Below are 17,650 nucleotides of genomic sequence, written 5' to 3'. Positions count from 1 at the left end.
CACGTTACAATACCGGCAGCAGCCATGGTGCTAATAGCGCCATGGTTTAGCGCCCGTGTTGTAATGAGGGCCATTATGTAATTGTTTTGGTACACAATGGGCCTCATTACGACCCAGGCGGTAAGTTACCGCCTGGGCCGTGACTTTACCACCATGGCGTAAACTACGTTTACGCCATGGTGGTTGGCGGACTTACCGCCCCATTCCGACCTTGGCGGGGCGGTAAGTCCCCAATCCCCATTTACCCTCCCCATTCCCATTTTTGCCCCATAGGGCATAATGGGAGTGGGGAAGGCGTTAATTACGCCACCGTAAATTACGGTGGCGTAATTAACTCCATGGTCCCTTAGCGCCATGGATTTTAACACCTGCTAAAAGCAGGTGTTAAAAGCGCCATGGCGCTAAGGGACCTCGTACTCAGGCGGTAAGGGTCGGCGCTGTTTACGCTGCCGTAAACCCCTTACCGCCTGGGTCGTAATGAGGCCCAATGTGTTCTGAATCAAGTGGATCTCTGGCTCCACCTGCCTCTTAGCTTCGAGAGTTCTCAAGTTCTTTCTCATGTTCTTCTTTGAGCAATTATCTTTTCAATCAATAACTCGAAGAGCTTTTCTCATACAGGTCTGTGTCCCCACTCCATTGCACCTTGTTTGATTCAACGTAAGTATTAGAGTCCCTTGCCAATCTGTGACTTTCTTTTAGTTTTCCCTTCTTTTTCTAAATTACTCTGTAGTATACCATGGGAGTACCTGGTCCACAGCTGCCAATCTGCAATTCTGTACTGTTTGTATTCCTCTTCTCTGCATCAACACGCTGTGTTCCTGAAATGTTTGAGTCACCCTGTAATATTCCTAGAACCCATTTGCTCTGTATTGATCCAGACAGCCACCTTATACAACCCATCCCCCTACTCCGGCCCCAGAGCTCCTCTCAGAACTATTACATGTTCCCCACTAACTGAACATGTTATCTATTCCCTGCTATGCCTAATGGTATTCTGGTAATAAATGCTATATTGGAAAGACTGTTTCCCCCTATAACCATCCAATATACACCTTTAACACCACTTACGTACAGAGCTTTGTTCATCTCAAAGCAGGCTTCAGGTTTAATTAATAACCAAAATGACATACCTAGATAGCTAAATGAACTCTATGCACTTGTGAATTAGTGTATTTGGTGTCTGGAGTCTTGGGACAGCAGTCTGAACATGTAGTGTCTTTTGGTAGTGCCGGCACCCTATCGTTAGACATTCAGAGAGTTGGGAACACAATTCCCAAAATGGATTTCTTCCTTGGTTCTCTTGTCCTTGACAGTGCCTGGATGGTAGCATTTAAAGTTTTAGAACCACAACTCCCAGTAGGCAACTCCTGATTTGGTTCTTTGTGCTTAATCAGTACCACTGTACTAGACCTTCGACACATAGAAACCACAACTATGAATATGTCATTCTTGTGTTTGCTTTGTGAGCACGCTGAACTAGGTGTTTGGAGAGTTAGACTCACACCTACCTGTCTGCAGTTCTTCTTTGGTTCGCTTGAGTTTGAGGGCATGATTTATGTCCCTCCATCTCGCTGCATGGAACCTGCCAATGGTAACTAATTGTTTGATCTCCAAACGTTTAAGACCACATAAAGCAATATGAAAATTAGAACAGAATGACACATCCTCATTTTCTGATTGGTTATATTCATGAATAGAAGAGAAACAAAAACCCTCAAAGTAATAGATACAAAAAGTTTCCTTCAAAATAGGCAGCACTTCACGTATACCATAAAAAGCAATTACAGTGCATTCATGTGGCTTTATGGGACACCTAGCACTTACCTGCATACAAGCATCATGTTGTAGGTATGAAACTGCATACCACAAATAACATGGAACATTTTTTTTTTTTTAATTATTATTGTTATAGCTGAAAAATATCAACTTTACAACATTTCAAATAAAAGCAGAGAAAGAAAAGGAAAAGAAAAGAAAAAATATCTAAAATTTACAAAATTTACAAGGAAACAAAAAAAACAAAAAAATGACAAAAGAAGTCACAGCATAAGATTGGTTACCTGTGCAAATACAAAATGAAACAAGAATAATATCATGATAGAAAGAACACTGATTTTTTGTAGACAGCGCATACAAGCCTCGAAGGTCACTTTAGGTTTCTGCACCTGGCGCACCACTGTTCTCTCGCAATTTGAGACCACACAGCAGTGCTAAGGATCGAATTCTCACTTTAACAGAGTAGCCAGAGTAGATCATCTGCCACAAGTTGGTACAGCTTTAAACTTCGTATTGATCTACGATTGCTTTAAAGTGCTGTTGGCGCTGCGATAACAGTTTTTTGCACTCAGTCAATAGATGCTGTAGGTCTTCTCTTTTAGTGTCATCCAAACAAAAGCGACAAATGTTCAGGGCTTCATTAATAATCTTCCTGCGCATCAAAACTTGTCTTGTCAGTCATAGATTCATTCTTAACCATAGGAAGTCATTTCTATGGGCCGAAGACAGAGATTGAACCAGATATGCTTCAGGTATGCTGTGTTCTTTGAATCGATAACCCTCTGGATCGCAATCGCAGTATTTTGCGCACTGCTCGCAATTGTTGGCCCAGTCCATGGCATACAGTCTAGTTTTGACTTGCATAGGTTTGTGAAGCAAAGTGATTAAAGATACATCTATTTCGACCATAGCCTGAACCACATGGGATTGCCATTTACTTATAATCGGATCAGTTGACGTGAACACATAATCAGCAAGAAAACCCAGAACTGAGTTGTTTTCAATGGCCATGATGCTCTTTCTGAATAATGCAATCACGTGCCAGGTGTATCTGCTATACAATTAGAAGCAAGTCCGTAACGCATTAAAGGAAGCAGTGTGCAATTAGGCAAGTTCAAGACTCCTCGCCAATATTTCCCTTCTGACAGAGAGCAGAAGTCCTTGGTCAAGATGGGTCTGGTTTCAGCGGCGTATAGCAGAATGGGAGTGGCTTTCTGTTGGTGATAGGTCAACGCAGGCCCTGCTGAGAATTTTCTGTATCTCCTTTGAATGATGTTTGTTGGATGCTTGGCTGTGTTGACCTTATCAATCCGAAGCTGTTTATAGATTTCGGTTGCTCCTTGGCTAGCTATTCGAACACCCAAGTAGGTGTAGAGGGGAAACACTTGAAAGCTTTGCTCTCTGAGAGTCCAGGTTTTGCCCTTAAATCTGCGCTTGTCTAATACATTAAATTCCATGATCTTAGATTTATCAAGATTAATGATCAGGAAATTGTTTTTAGTGTATACAGCAAGCGCATCCAATGCATTTTGAAGTCCTCTTGGTGTTTTAGAGATGATGACCAAGTTGTCCATCGTACATTATGAATGGTATTTTTTTCTGAACATTGTATTGTTTCAGGTAAACAGCAAAGGATAAAAATCACAATTCGAAATACCGTCCAAAAATATAAACAATCCATTATAGTAGTAACAGGAGAATTACACAGAACAGTCCTGCCAGATTTGTTAACTGCTTTTTACAACAATAAAATCCATTTTGCACTGCATTTAAAGCATAGTACGACAGGTGTTACAGAATGATGGTGTTGGAGAGGGCGCATGGTTCTTGTTGTGTACGTGGTACAAGGAGCGCGCATGCGCGGCCCAGCGGGCCGGCGCATGCGCGCAAGTTAATAAAGGCGGCGCCCGGGGCAGTTCGCGCCGGAGCGCCGGAACAGGCAGACGTCTCCGGTGTGCGTTCTTGCGCGCCGCATCCGCGCGCTGGTGCCCGGACCCAGGGGGGCCCTCACACTCCACCACAGTGCCCCCCCCAGGTTACAACACTGGCGACGAGGAGGTACGGTCCGCTTCCGTGCCCGACTACCTCGGAGAGACGGAAGTCTGCCGTATTACGGACCCGCGGAGCGCCGGCGGCCATCTTCCTTTCACTCGCTCCCCTTCACACGTGGCGACAGTGGTTGCGGCCCGACGGGGTGCTTGTGCGCCACTCGCCAACGGTGGTGGAGAACACAAAAAAAATAATTTTTGGAAAGCCCACAGTCCTGCAGGCGCAGGGCTGTGGCAATCAAGAAGAAAGAAGTGGGTTTTACACCCCAACCCTACCACGAGGCCAGGACAAGCCACCCTTCTCTCAAGACAGCCAACAGTGAGTACGTGGCGCTGAGATGGGTGAAGAAGCTGACGATGAGGGCGCCGCCGCCCTAATCCCTCGCAGAGCTCGTAGCTCCCTAGCCCCCATGCCAGAATTCGATACTACTGGCCCCCCTTCCAAGCTGGGCCCGAAGTGGCTATTGTGGGTTAAAAGACTAGATATGTTCTTCAGGGCATCTGGGGTGGACGATGATGACGCCAAAATCGCAACCATGATCTACTCGGCAGGCGCGGAAGTCCACAAGATCTACGACTCCCTCGTCATCCCCGTGGTCACGTATGACGCAGTCAAGCAGGCGCTCAAAGACCATTTTCTCCCCATGGCTAACGTGGATTTTGATAGGTTTGTCATGGGCGCTGAGAGACAATTGGACGACGAGCCCCTAGACAAATTTTGCGCCCGCCTGAGACACCTGGCGACCTCCTGCAGATGGGCCGACGAGGAAGAAATGGTCCGCAACCAACTACTACAGGGGTGCAGCTCCGGAAAACTTCGGAGGCAGGTATTGAGAGAGCCTGGCCTGACCCTCCAGCAAATTTTGGACCTGGGTAGAGCACACGATCTGGCGGAAGCCAGAGGTGCGAAAATGGACGCTGCCATGCGACCAGGGAATAACGAGGACGCATTTGCAGTAGGACGGTCAGCTGCGGGTAGGTCAAGATGGGCGCCGAGAAGGCCCGATGCCACACCCACACCAGGCAACGCCCCATCGTGCTCGTACTGTGGGTATGACCTCCCCCACAGCGGTGACTGCCCGGCTAAGTCGAGAACATGCGCCCGGTGTGGCACACCGGGGCACTATGCCAGGATGTGCCGAGCTGCTTCCCCCGTTGCAGCAGGAAGGGGACCAGAGAGAGTTGGACGAGGAGGCGCTCGCAGAGTGAGAGGCATCTCCTCGATCGATCAGGGCCTGCAGGACCTGGATATCGCAGAAGAAGAAGAGGAGGAGGAAGAGGTTTTCTTCATCTCCAGCATCGCGAAAGGTCCCGGCACGAGGCGCCAACCCACATGCACTGTCAACATCGATGACGTTCCCACCCCCATTCTCATCGACACTGGGGCTTCGGTCTGCGTGCTAGCCACCAAACATTATGTGGCCCTGCCAGGCCCACCGGAACTGTCAGCGTCCAAGGCAAGAATATATGCATTTGGCGGGGAAACACCCTTACCCATCCAAGGCGTGTTTGTTGCCCCAGTCTCCCATGGACAAAACACCATCAAAGCAAGATTTTTCATCACCGACGTCAGCCCACATTCCTTGCTGAGCTGTGCGGCGTCAGAAGCGCTCGACATTGTCCATTTCACGTTTGGGGTATACCACGCCGATCTGAAAAGCATGCTGCACAAGTTTGAGACTCTCTTCAAGGGCATTGGCAAACTGAACGCAGAGCCCATTCGCCTGCACATCGACAAGTCTGTGAGGCCGACAGCCCTCAAACACCGCCGGATCCCTTTCCACTTAAGGGCCCAAGTGGAGGAGGAGCTGCAACAGTTGGTCGACCGAGACATCATCGAAAGAGTGGAAGGCCCCACCCCTTGGGTTTCGCCTATCGTAGTAGCCCCAAAGCCGAAACAGCCGGGGCGGTACGCATCTGCGTGGACATGAGGCTCCCAAATGCCGCCATCAAAAGGGAGCGTCACCTCACACCCACTCTGGATGACATCGTCGGAGAACTTCAAGGCGCCAAAGTCTTCTCCAAACTGGACCTCAGGTCTGGGTACCACCAGTTGGAACTGCACCCCGAGTCGAGGTACATTACGACGTTCACTACGCACGAGGGGTTGTACCAATATAAGAGACTTAACTTTGGGATCTCGTCCGCGGCTGAGGTCTTCCAGAATGCCATCAGAGGAGCCTTGTCCGGTCTGAAGGGTGTCATTAACATGTCTGACGACATCTTGGTCTTCGCCAGGTCGGAAAGTGAACACCTTAAACGGCTAGAGTGCACGTTTGAGAGACTACAGGCGGTAGGCCTAACCCTGCACCAAGAAAAGTGCGAATTCCTCAAAGACCGGCTGGAATTCTTCGGGTTCACCTTCCATGCGGGAGGCATATCCCCAAACCATGGAAAAGTGAAAGGCATAAGAGATGCGCCTCCACCCACATCACCGGCGGAGGTTCGGAGTTTCTTGGGGATGGTCAACTACTGCGGCCGATTCATCAAAGACCTGGCCTCCCTGTCAGAACCACTGAGGGCACTTACGAGAAATGACGTGGCTTGGCAGTGGACGGCGACTGAACAAAGATCCTTCAATGCCATCAAAGAAGCCCTGTCAGAGCAGGAGACAATGGCTTACTTCAACCCCAGCCGGGAATCAGAGATTGTAGTCGATGCCAGCCCAGTGGGACTGGGAGCAGTCCTCATGCAGGCAGACGAACTAGGGGCCATGAGACCCATAGCATACGCCAGAAAAGCCCTCACCGACACGGAAAGGCGGTATTCCCAAATTGAAAGAGAGGCCCTGGCCATCCTGTGGGGGTGCAAACACTTCAGAATCTACATCCTCGGCAAACCCGTCGTCGTGGTTACGGATCATAAACCCCTGATTCCTATCCTGTCTGGAACATCCTCCAAGCCGCCTCCCCGTATTGAGAGATGGATGCTGTCCCTCATCGAATACGGCGTCAAGCTGGTATACCGCCCAGGCACTCATAACCTCGCTGACTACCTGTCTCGACACCCAGGCACGAAGAACGCCCAGATCCCTGTAGAGGTGTCAGACGCTGGGGACGCTGTGCATCTCGTCGTTGAATCAGCCCTGCCAGTGGCCCTGTCAAGAGAGGACATTGCGGACGACTCGAACTCTGACGAGGCATTCCTAAGAGTGAAAAAGGCGGTGGCCACAGGAGAGTGGCGGGACGTCCTCCTAAACAATGCCAGAAGAAACCCAGAGGTACAAAGGGACCTACAACTGCTGTGGAAAGCTCGACACAAGCTCTCGGTGTCCACGGACGGACTGCTACTGCGTGGGGACCAGATCGTGATCCCCAGGTCACTGGTCATGAGAGTCCTCCAGTTGGCCCACACAGGCATGGCAAGGATGAAGGCGCGCCTTAGGCTGAAGGTCTGGTTCCCCGATCTGGAGCACAGGGTGACCGAATTCGTGAGGACCTGCATCCCCTGCCAGGCCACGAGTCCTGCGGAAAAGGGTCCGCCCATTCAGGCCATGGAACGGAGCGACGTGCCATGGGGAACAGTGCACGTAGATTTCGGTTAGACCGGAAGAGGTCTATATTTCCTGGTAGTCACAGACCAGTGGTCGAGGTACCCGGAAGTGGAACTCGTGGAATCCACCGCCAGCGATCACACCATCCTGGCCATGGACAAAATCTTCGCCACCCATGGTTTCCCACTTGAGATATGCTCAGACAATGGAGCGCCGTTCCAAGGGCAGCGGTTTGCCAGATACTGCGCGGAACGAGGCATCAAGCACCGAAAGGTGACCCCGCTGTGGCCAAGGGCCAATGGAGAGGTTGAGCGTTTCATGCGGACGCTTCACAACATTTTTCGCATCTCTGTCAATGGAGGGGAGGACCTGCGCCACAACTTAATCGACTTTCTCCGTGAGTACCGGTCCACCCCACATCGGTCCACCGGAATCGCACCCGCCGAGGCGCTGTTCAGGCGAATACCCAGAGGGCTGATACCGGAAGCGGGCGACCGACGCCCAGGAATGATCGATGGCGAACAGGTGGCAGCAGACAGAGCCGCGAGAAACGAAAGCGAGACAACAAGGCGGAGGCTGCCGGAGAAAGAGATAGCAGTAGGAGACACCGTCCTTGTCTGGAACAGGAAACCGGAAGGAAAACTCTCAATGACTTACGAAACCCAACCAATGGGAGTAACTCACGTCAAAGGCTCCATGGTCACGGCTGCGAACGCGAGACGGAAGGTGACCCGAAATGTGTCCTTCTTCAAGCGCATAGGGCCCGTGGCAGCGGAGGGAGAACCCGATCCTGACCAAGGACTGGCGGCAGAAGCGCCGCCGGAAGGTGTTGAACCGCCCGAAGATCCGGGGAGGCCAGAGAGCCTCGAGAGGAGCTCGCCCAGGTACCCGCGCAGGGAGGGGCGCCGCCCCCCTCAAAGATTCCAAGATTTCATCATGGACCCGGCAACCTGAGTAGCTAAGTCTGCTAAGTATAAGTTGTTTTGAGCCATGTTGGCTCCCCATGTTTAATGTGTTTGTTGTTTGAGGGGGAAAAGGAGGGATGTTGTGTACGTGGTACACGGAGCGCGCATGCGCGGCCCAGCGGGCCGGCGCATGCGCGCCAGTTAATAAAGGCGGCGCCCGGGGCAGTTCGCGCCGGAGCGCCGGAACAGGCAGACGTCTCCGGTGTGCGTTCTTGCGCGCCGCATCCGCGCACTGGTGCCCGGACCCAGGGGGGCCCTCACACTCCACCACAGTGCCCCCCCCAGGTTACAACAGTTCTTAGGATTAGCAAGGAGCGTCCCGTGATCATGGTAAAGTCGTATAGTGAGAGATTTTGTGGGGAGCAAAGCAAAGCACGCAGCACTTGGAATTGATGGGAATTATTGCAGCACAGCCCTCTGATCCTTGGTAAAAAGTCCTAGACAGTTGCTGTGCAGAAAGAGAGTGGAGGGGGTGAAATAATCACTGTTTGGAGGGAGGGAGACACTCACTGCAATGTACCTTCGTGATCTTAAGCAAAGAGCAAACAGTGAGCACATTGTAAGCCCAGTCTACTACTGGCAAAAAGGAAAGCAATCGCCCCTATTGGATCGAAGCATTCATTAGCAAATGCTCATAAAATAACTTAATAACAGAATAACAACAACAATGATTACATTTCTTCAGAGCACACAAAAATGAGCACATTTCATATACACGAATAAAGCCAAACAATTAAAAAGAGTAAAAGGGGATACAGCCTGAGAATTATAAAAGGCACTGTGCATGGTTGATAACAATAAAAGCATTTACCATATACATAAATGCTGGAAATAAAAAAATAAATCATCATGAGCGTATATGTCTGCTAAATCTAACACCCTTTTCCTGCATTGCCCAACTTAAACGTAAACCTTTTTAGCTGTTGCATTTTTATGCAGTGTGGTATTGAAAACTGAAATAGCACCCATTAGTGTTCTGACACCAAAATCTTTACAGATGGCATGTGATGCTAAAATGTGCAAAATCCTCTTTTTGGTGCGACAATATGCACACTTGCCTCAGTTTGCTGGTTTTCATTTGCCTGTAAATATGGGCATCTGGAAGGTGCCAAGCCGAGATTTCAGATGCTTGGTTCTGACACGAAAAGGGTCGATCCCTTTGAGGTACCTCTCCCTGCCAAAGGAACTACACAGTATCGTGGAGGACCCAGTAATGGACAGCATTCCTAATTGTTTACAACATAATACTTATATCAGTGAGGGATTCATTACAGTACGGGCTTGTGATCATCATTACCCGGTATATTGAGAAGTATTCAGCTCATGGCGTTCAAGTAATTCAATGCAGGGCCACTTTGCGATTGTCAGCGAAGATTATATTGTCTTTTGTCTTCCAGTCATGGGGAAGAAAGCAATTAGCAAAGCAGTCAATACTGGGGTTAGAGCCACTCATTACACTTCAACCTTGTGATCTTGGTCAAACAGTACATTCATGGATCTCATGTTGCTCCCACAAGGAAAAACTGAGGAAACCAGCACTGGAAAGTGTAGATTATCACAGAGCAGCCTTTTGATCATATGCTCTATCATGAAACATTACAAAGAAGACTGTTCAGCTTTCTTCCTGTGGGGATTCCTCCTCCACCTCACCCACCATTGCACAAAGGTTGGTTACTTAGCATTTGGCAAGCCTTTATAGACCCACCATCAGATGTGCTGGTGTATTCTAAGCATACCTCACCGCTTTAACCTCAAGAGTGTCAGACTATCCTTCACTAATGATCGCCAATGTGATGTCCCACTGTTTCGTGGCGACATCAAGGAGTGGGCCACATTCACTCAAATAAGACGTGGACACCAGTTATCAGCTCAGCTTGCATTGTTTAACTGGTGAACCTTGCGTCTTCCTCGTCACTTCCTTTTCCCTGGCGGCCCGATCCTCCCACATATTGAGGTCAAATGGTTGCAACATGACATCTCCCCCTTTCTTATCTAATGAGTCCAACTCATTTGCCCCATCTCTTCTATCCGTCTCATTGGCCTTAGGTGAGTCCTTGCCGGTCCTCTCTCCTGATGTAACTCTGTACCCATTTGCACCAGACTCAAAGTCTTGTTTTGCCAATCTTCATCTGATTCCTCCATGTCTCCTAAATATGATTCTTGATCAGACCATTCTCTGTACAGTTGTCTTCACTGGGTCATCTTTTAAAATGTGATATATTTTGGGTGATTGATCATCCAGCCACATCACCAACCGTGATCATTGTACTAGTCCTCTGAGGGACAATCAGGGCTTCCTGCCTGAAAGTTGAGTCTTCTTTCCTCTGTTTGATTTGTTTCACTCTCACATGATCACCCATTCGTATGTCCACCTCTTTTCCCATCTACGGGCGTCAGCTGTTCTTTTCATCTTCTGTTTTTCTTTTTAGCCTTTGCTTCTGGCCTATTTATTTATTTATTGCATTTGTTATGCGCCCAAACCCTAAGGTATCACCTACTGTTCCAGTTCACATAGGTTTGCCCTATGAGGTCCTTGTGGGAAACGTGTTCTCACACTCCGGCCAAACACGCAGGGCATACTGTGATCTGTGTGGACTCAAGATCTAAAATCAAAAGCAGTTTTATTACATGTTTGAGCCACGGTAAGGATTTCGCACCATCCATCCATAGGACATCAACCAAGCACTACAACGGAAGATGTGAGGGGGAAAGAAAGGGCATCACACAAACGGAAGAGTGATAGGGGGCAAGGAGAGAGGGCTATGGAGGGAAAAAGCACTTCAGGAAGGTGGGCACCATGGGGAGAGGAGGGGGGCACTTGTTAAATGTGATGGTGGGGAAGAGCTTTGGATTTTTCGAGTATTTTCGTATAACCACAGTTATACCCGGGGACAGCAAAGGTTGTGGATAGTTCTATGGCATAACCGTGGGCATCAGAGAAGAGTTTAAAATAAAAGGAAATTGTATAGGTATTGCGGGAATGGGAAAATATATATTTTTAAAAAGGCCACGGCTAGTATAGGTGGAACAGGTACAGTGGCCATGGCAAAGGCCATGGTTAGTGAACCCTAAAGAAACCTATTGGTGGAACATGCCCAGTGGGCATGGCCGAAGACCATGTCTAGTGGGCCCTGAAGAAACCTATAGTTGGAACATGACCACTGGCCATGGCCTTTGGCCATGGCTAGTGGGCTGTAAGGAAACATATAGGTGGAACATGTACAGGGCCAGGAGGATAGCTCAGGGGCAACACGTTTGTCTTGGAAGCAAGGCAACGCATAGGAACACAGGTTTGAATCCCGGTCTCGTGCTTAGAAACTGGTCTCCGTTATTAAGCGTGTTATAAAAAAGCAATTATTATTATGACTGGAAGCCATGGGCTAGTGGGCCCTAAGGAAACCTATAGGTGGAACATGCATAGTAGCCACATCCAAAGGGCATGGCTAATGGACCCTAAATGCTGTGGGTGATGGGCGAAGGCCATGGCTAGTGACTTTGAATAAACTATGGTATAACAAAACCTTTGACATGCACTGAAAAAACTTTAGTCAAGGTGATCAGATTTAATGCAACTAAACCCTTGAAATGTAATCGGATGTGGGATGTGATGATCATCTTAACTCAACCTCCCCCCTGTTGCAAAGCCCATGAGCACATACATAACAGATGGGATTCACAATGACACAAGATATCTCAGTGGCTTGAGTGCTCGGTGCAGCAATTTGTGTGTGAACGCATAATTAAATTCTAGGGGTCATTAACAGGAGGACACCTAGTTAAGATGATCATCACTTTCCCACATCCGCTGAATTTCAATGGTTTTGTTGCATTAAATCTGATCACCTTAACTGTCCCTAAACTAGTTTTTTCAGTGAGTGAATATATATATATATATATAGTTTTTTCAGTGAGTGAATATATGTATATATATATATACACAAAGGGTGGATTCCAAATTTGGCATATTTTCTCGTGTTATTTTGAGCCATGATCGTCCCGAAACTACTCTACGGGATCGGAATATATGATACGGCTTTGATAGATTACTTGCCATGTCTGGAAGCCCTGACATGGAGAAGAGTCCTTCGTCTTCCATCCTCCGTGCTGCATGCAATTATTCCCTGTAAACTGGGTATTACCTCCTTGAAGGCCAGAACACTCTGGCAATATTTATCGTTTTATGGGGAAATGCTATTACCAGCAGCAAATTCCTTGATGGAGGATTTCTGTGAAGCATGAGAGCAGGGGTGAATTCCAGCTCTATTCGAACTCAGAGGGCTAGACCTTTTGTCATTGGCACAAATGGGGTTGCACCGAATGTGATCTTAAGGGCAACCCAGATAAAGTTAAGGCCTTTTTTGCAGCGGATTGGGCCAATACAGTGACGTAATTCCATACATACCCTGTCTTAAGTCTCCTTAAGGAAGATCACAAAATGCAAGGATGTCTGGCACCATACCTATTAATTTACTCTAGTAAGGCTGCGTGATCACATTTTCTGAGATTTCGTTTATATTTGATGAGGACTAAGGATACGCTGCTAAGCTATGGTCTCGTTACGGAAGACGTAGTTTTCTGCAGATTCTGTAAAGATGAGTCTGTGAGAGAAACAACAAAACATGTTTTGTTGGTCTGTGATGCCCTGAAACAGCTAACGGAAAGAGTGTTTTATAAGTTAAAAAATAAGGACACCTTATCAATGGACTTTATGTGGAAACACTGTTTGTCAGGATCTGCCACATGTCTTTTATTGATTCAGCAATGACTGTGACCTAGCAGATTGGGCGGGATTCCCCTTTTGGTGTTTCCCCTTCTGTAATGACTTGGCAGGCAAAGAACGATGGTCTGGAGGGTTGCTCAGAGCAATGCCAAATGTTAAGATTCATTCTAAACCTTCCAGCCATCACCTCTTTGGTTTTACAATTTTGGCAACAACATGTCAGGGGTGATCGGGAGACCGCTCATTAACTACTTAATGTATTAAAAAATGTACACTTAATCATTATATAGCAACATTCACACACTTTCTATTCTCATCGAAACATTGCTCTTTAATCAAACCATCGTCCATTCTTAACTGGCAAGCCTAATTCCAACCCAGAAAGTTTCACACTAATTGCATTCCAAATCACTATCACCCATTACCACACATGCACACACTTCCTCACCCATTTTCCATTATACCCACACAACCCTCATACCTATGCACTAAATCACACCATTATAATAACCACTGCTTTTGTCCGGAATAGAGGTTGGGGCAGACATGGGGTGTTAATTTCGCACATTGAAGTGCTTGGAAAATGCGGGAAGCAAAGACTACACTTCCCAGCAGCCTTAGAGTGCACCTGTAGCTGTCTATGTTTAGGAAAAGCTTATCAGCTGGCAACGGCGCTGTGCAGGTGCAGCTTATTTTGGGTACGAGGCGTTCATACAGTTGGAGGAAGAAGGAGTTCCCTGTACGCTACCCGCCATGGATTGCTGGCGGACTTCGGGACAGAGCTAATCGGGCAGGAGGACAGGAATTCTGCCGGTTCTTCCATTTTGCAGTGCATCCTTCGTCCAGGTAGTCCCGCGGGGCTCCCGGACTAAAGATAGGTACACGAGGGGCCTGGATATGAAGTGTTGTGTGCTGTGGTCTGGGTCATCAAACAAAGGAGTGCTTACGAGGCTGTCATGGTGCATTTAGCTACGCCTATGTTCTATGTGCTTCTCTGGAACTTTGGGCAGTTAGAAAAGCACGAACTTTAAGTGGCCAAAGTAAACTATCATTACACGAGGAAGACATGTAATCCTCAGATCAGGAAGTCATGTGTGCTAGGATAACACAAGTCTATTGGGTAACGCTAATCTAGTGCTGATAACTAGAGCCGACTACCAAGTGCTTTTTGTGTTTCTTTATGTATTGCTTATACCTGCCTAAGAGGCCATGCGTTTGCCTTATCATGTTGGGAAACTTCCCATTTGTTTGTTTCATCTCGCTTATGGCAAATTGTTATCCATGTGTCCATGTGGAACTTATACATGTGTGTGTTTGACCAGGCAGGATCAGGAGACAGGTATCATAGGGTGTATTCATCTCATGTGTGTGTATGTGTTTAAACATGCAGGTATTAAGTTATTTGTAATGCATGATATGTTCAGATAGGTTAGGTTTTTCCCGGTGCTTCCCCACTCCCATCCAAACTAGGTGTTTCCTTATCCTCTTTCTGGTGTTCCTACTTCCCCACCCAATCTACAACCTCCCCCTAATCCATCTTCCCCCCATTGGCTGCCACATGGTTCCCTGTATATAGCTCTATCAGGTACCTGTCTCAACCACAGTGGGAGGAGTCAATTTGTTTGGCTTCTGTGGTTTGGGAGAGAGTGCCGAACTCTCTTCCCTTACAAAGTGTGATTGTGACAGTTTTCCTCAAAACATCATAATGTCCCTACTTATTCAATCACACTACCACTCCCTTAGTCACTAACCCAAGCCCATAACACCAGTACAGACTCTAACAACCTTCGCAAATACAGCTATCATCCCACTACACAATCACAGAGCACTCTATCAATCTCTAGGATCACACCCACACACCCATGCACAATAATGCATATACATTCCTCAACTTTCAAACCCCAACTTTCTTTTTTCCCAAGAGACAGAACAGAATACCTAATAAAAACCAACTCGGTAGAAAACAAAGAAGAAATGGATCAGAGAAGAATAAAAGCAAGCCATATAGTCATCCACCTCTAAAACAATATATTGGAAACATTAAAACAAAACAGCTAGTAACCTTACTCAACAAAACTAAAGCAGCCACCACTAAAAAGTAAGGCTACATGTACCAATGTTAAAAATGCCACAGTAAAGCATTCCAAAAAATACATTTTAAAATTAATGTTCCACTATACAGTTCTTCATAATCTTATAAAGACAGCTAAAAGGCATGAGCCACCCTTAAAAACTACAGCAGAAGACTAATCCTCGAAGCTCTAATTGACAGCACATTTCTACTAAAGAGAAAGTTGTTTATAGTGATTTTAAACAGAATGAAACCATTAACTAAATGAATCAATAAATAAATCAACAAATTACAAAAAGTACCTCTAAACACATGCATTGTCAATATTGATCCTTTTCAAACTGTGAAAGTGAATGGATTCAGACAAGCAGCACAAAACCATATTTCAATGAAGAGGCATATGAACAAGAACAAAAAAAACAATTGCCATATAAAGCAATGGCCGAGGGTATGAGATGGTAGGAGACACCATTATGGCAAAAGAAACCATTATAGAAAAGTTTCCCCAACAGACTTTTAACCCAATGGACATGCAGCTCATTATGTAACATCCACCAACAATCCTTCAAATCTTTACGACAATTCCCCAATCACCATTTGAAAATAAAAGACAAACGTAGAAGGACAACTTTACAAACCAGAGACTCCTGCCCAGTGCCCAGCCATACTGGACTACAAGGACATGCATTAGCCTGCATTTCAGGAACTGCTTCCAAAACACCTTCCACCATATCAAAATCAATGTTAGCAATACCCCATTTGCTATATGAAATTATGTGCATACACTGTACGATGCGAAGGTCCTGCTCTAGAACTCCAAAATTTAAATAACATGCTCCTACATGGAACAGCCAAAGAATTCATTTGAGAAATATAGCACATCCAAAGTAAATATTTTGGAATTGAAGTTAACTTAGAAAATTCAGTAACTTCAGAAAACATTAGTGAAAACCTCCAGAACACCAACCTCCTAAAAGACATACAAAAAAGAAATAGCTATGTTTCAAAACACATCTGCTGAAATACCAGACCAAGTATGTGCTTGTTGTCGCAGAACTTTTTATAAAAAGAGCACTAAATAGGAGATATGGCCTACAAAATAGAGGACAATGAGGAATACCAATGGTTCCAATTAGCTTTATATCTAACAACAGAAAATAAATACAAAATAATTGACCCCTCAATAGTTTGCACATACTGCAATACAATGCTTGAAAATAACCAAATGTCATCATGTGCTATCACTAATAACTTAGAAATATTCCTACTTCCAAATTCATTCATCCACTATGCTCCAAAGACACCATTGAAGATGCATTGGAAACTTATGAAATAAGTCAAGTCAAATGATCCCCAATGAGCATATGGGAGAAAAGTGCAGAAGCATGTTCTTTTTCTTTACTGTTTCATACAGGAATAGGAGGAAGATATGATGAAAGATCCACACATATTACTACATCAGAATATTGCGCTTTACAAAGGTATTCTGAAAAACAGACGAAATGTAGAATACATTTTCCAGCTCCTGTTTGAAAGTGAACTAGCAACTTGATGTTATGGAGTTGCACACACATTAAAATCAGGCTCTAATTTTGTAAACAAGTCCACTACCCACCTTCTTCAAAAGATAAAAGACAAAGATGAAGTTTTGCAGTCAAGTATCACAAATCTCTTGGCAAACATGAGTGGTACAAAAGAATATTGGCTCCAACGTCACACTGATGTACGTTGTATGCTAAGGAACCTAGACTTGAATCTAGACTTTAAATTGTGCACAATACACATAGGATGACTTGCACGACTTCTTACACACTGCAAATCAAAATAAATAGGGAATACATATAAAAACACCGGAACTCTGTTCTCTTCACCCTGTCAATGTATCAAGGTACTTTCTCCATCACTTCATTGCCATGCTGCACTTCATCTGCAATAAAAAATACCTCTTCAGTCAGAGAAGTGGAACACTTCTTTCAGAGAAAATAATATCAATCCAGAGGAGCACCACACACAACATGCTTTTGTGGATAAAGGATGCTCCCAAATTTGGCCATGAGAGTGATGCCACAGTTTAACAGTTTATTGAAAAAGGCATTACCTGCAACATCCCTTCAGAAACCCCACATAGTAAACTACGTACGCTACCAAAAACATAGGTGTGGCAAATACTGTCGATGTAGATATAAAAACAAAGGTAAATACTATTCCAAATGTTGCTTTGGCTTGCCTAGACCAGTTTGCGCAAAAGGACAAGTAAATAGCTTGAGGTCTTCTGTTGGCCACAGTGTAAAAAACAAATCCCTTAAAAACACATACAACATTAAAAGGGATGAAGCATATAAGTGCATCAATGATTACAATGCAGTCATTGCCCTCTTGTGGAATGCAAATATAGACATACAATACATTGCAGACAATTCCACTGCATTTATAAGATATGTCACAGCCTATCTCACCAAAGCTAAGAAAACAGAGCTAAAAGACCTCTTGGATGAAAAATCATCTGACAAAACAATGTCACAATAATTGTACAGCTTCAGTATAAAAATGCTCTGTCATAGAAAATGTGGGTGCTAC

The sequence above is a fragment of the Ambystoma mexicanum genome, chromosome 4q, assembly GCF_040938575.1.
Source record: "Ambystoma mexicanum isolate Mex_15411 chromosome 4q, UKY_AmexF1_1, whole genome shotgun sequence".
Classification (NCBI taxonomy): Eukaryota; Metazoa; Chordata; class Amphibia; order Caudata; family Ambystomatidae; genus Ambystoma; species Ambystoma mexicanum.
The sequence above is the reverse complement of the archived record's forward strand: the minus strand, read 5'-3'. Positions refer to the sequence as shown.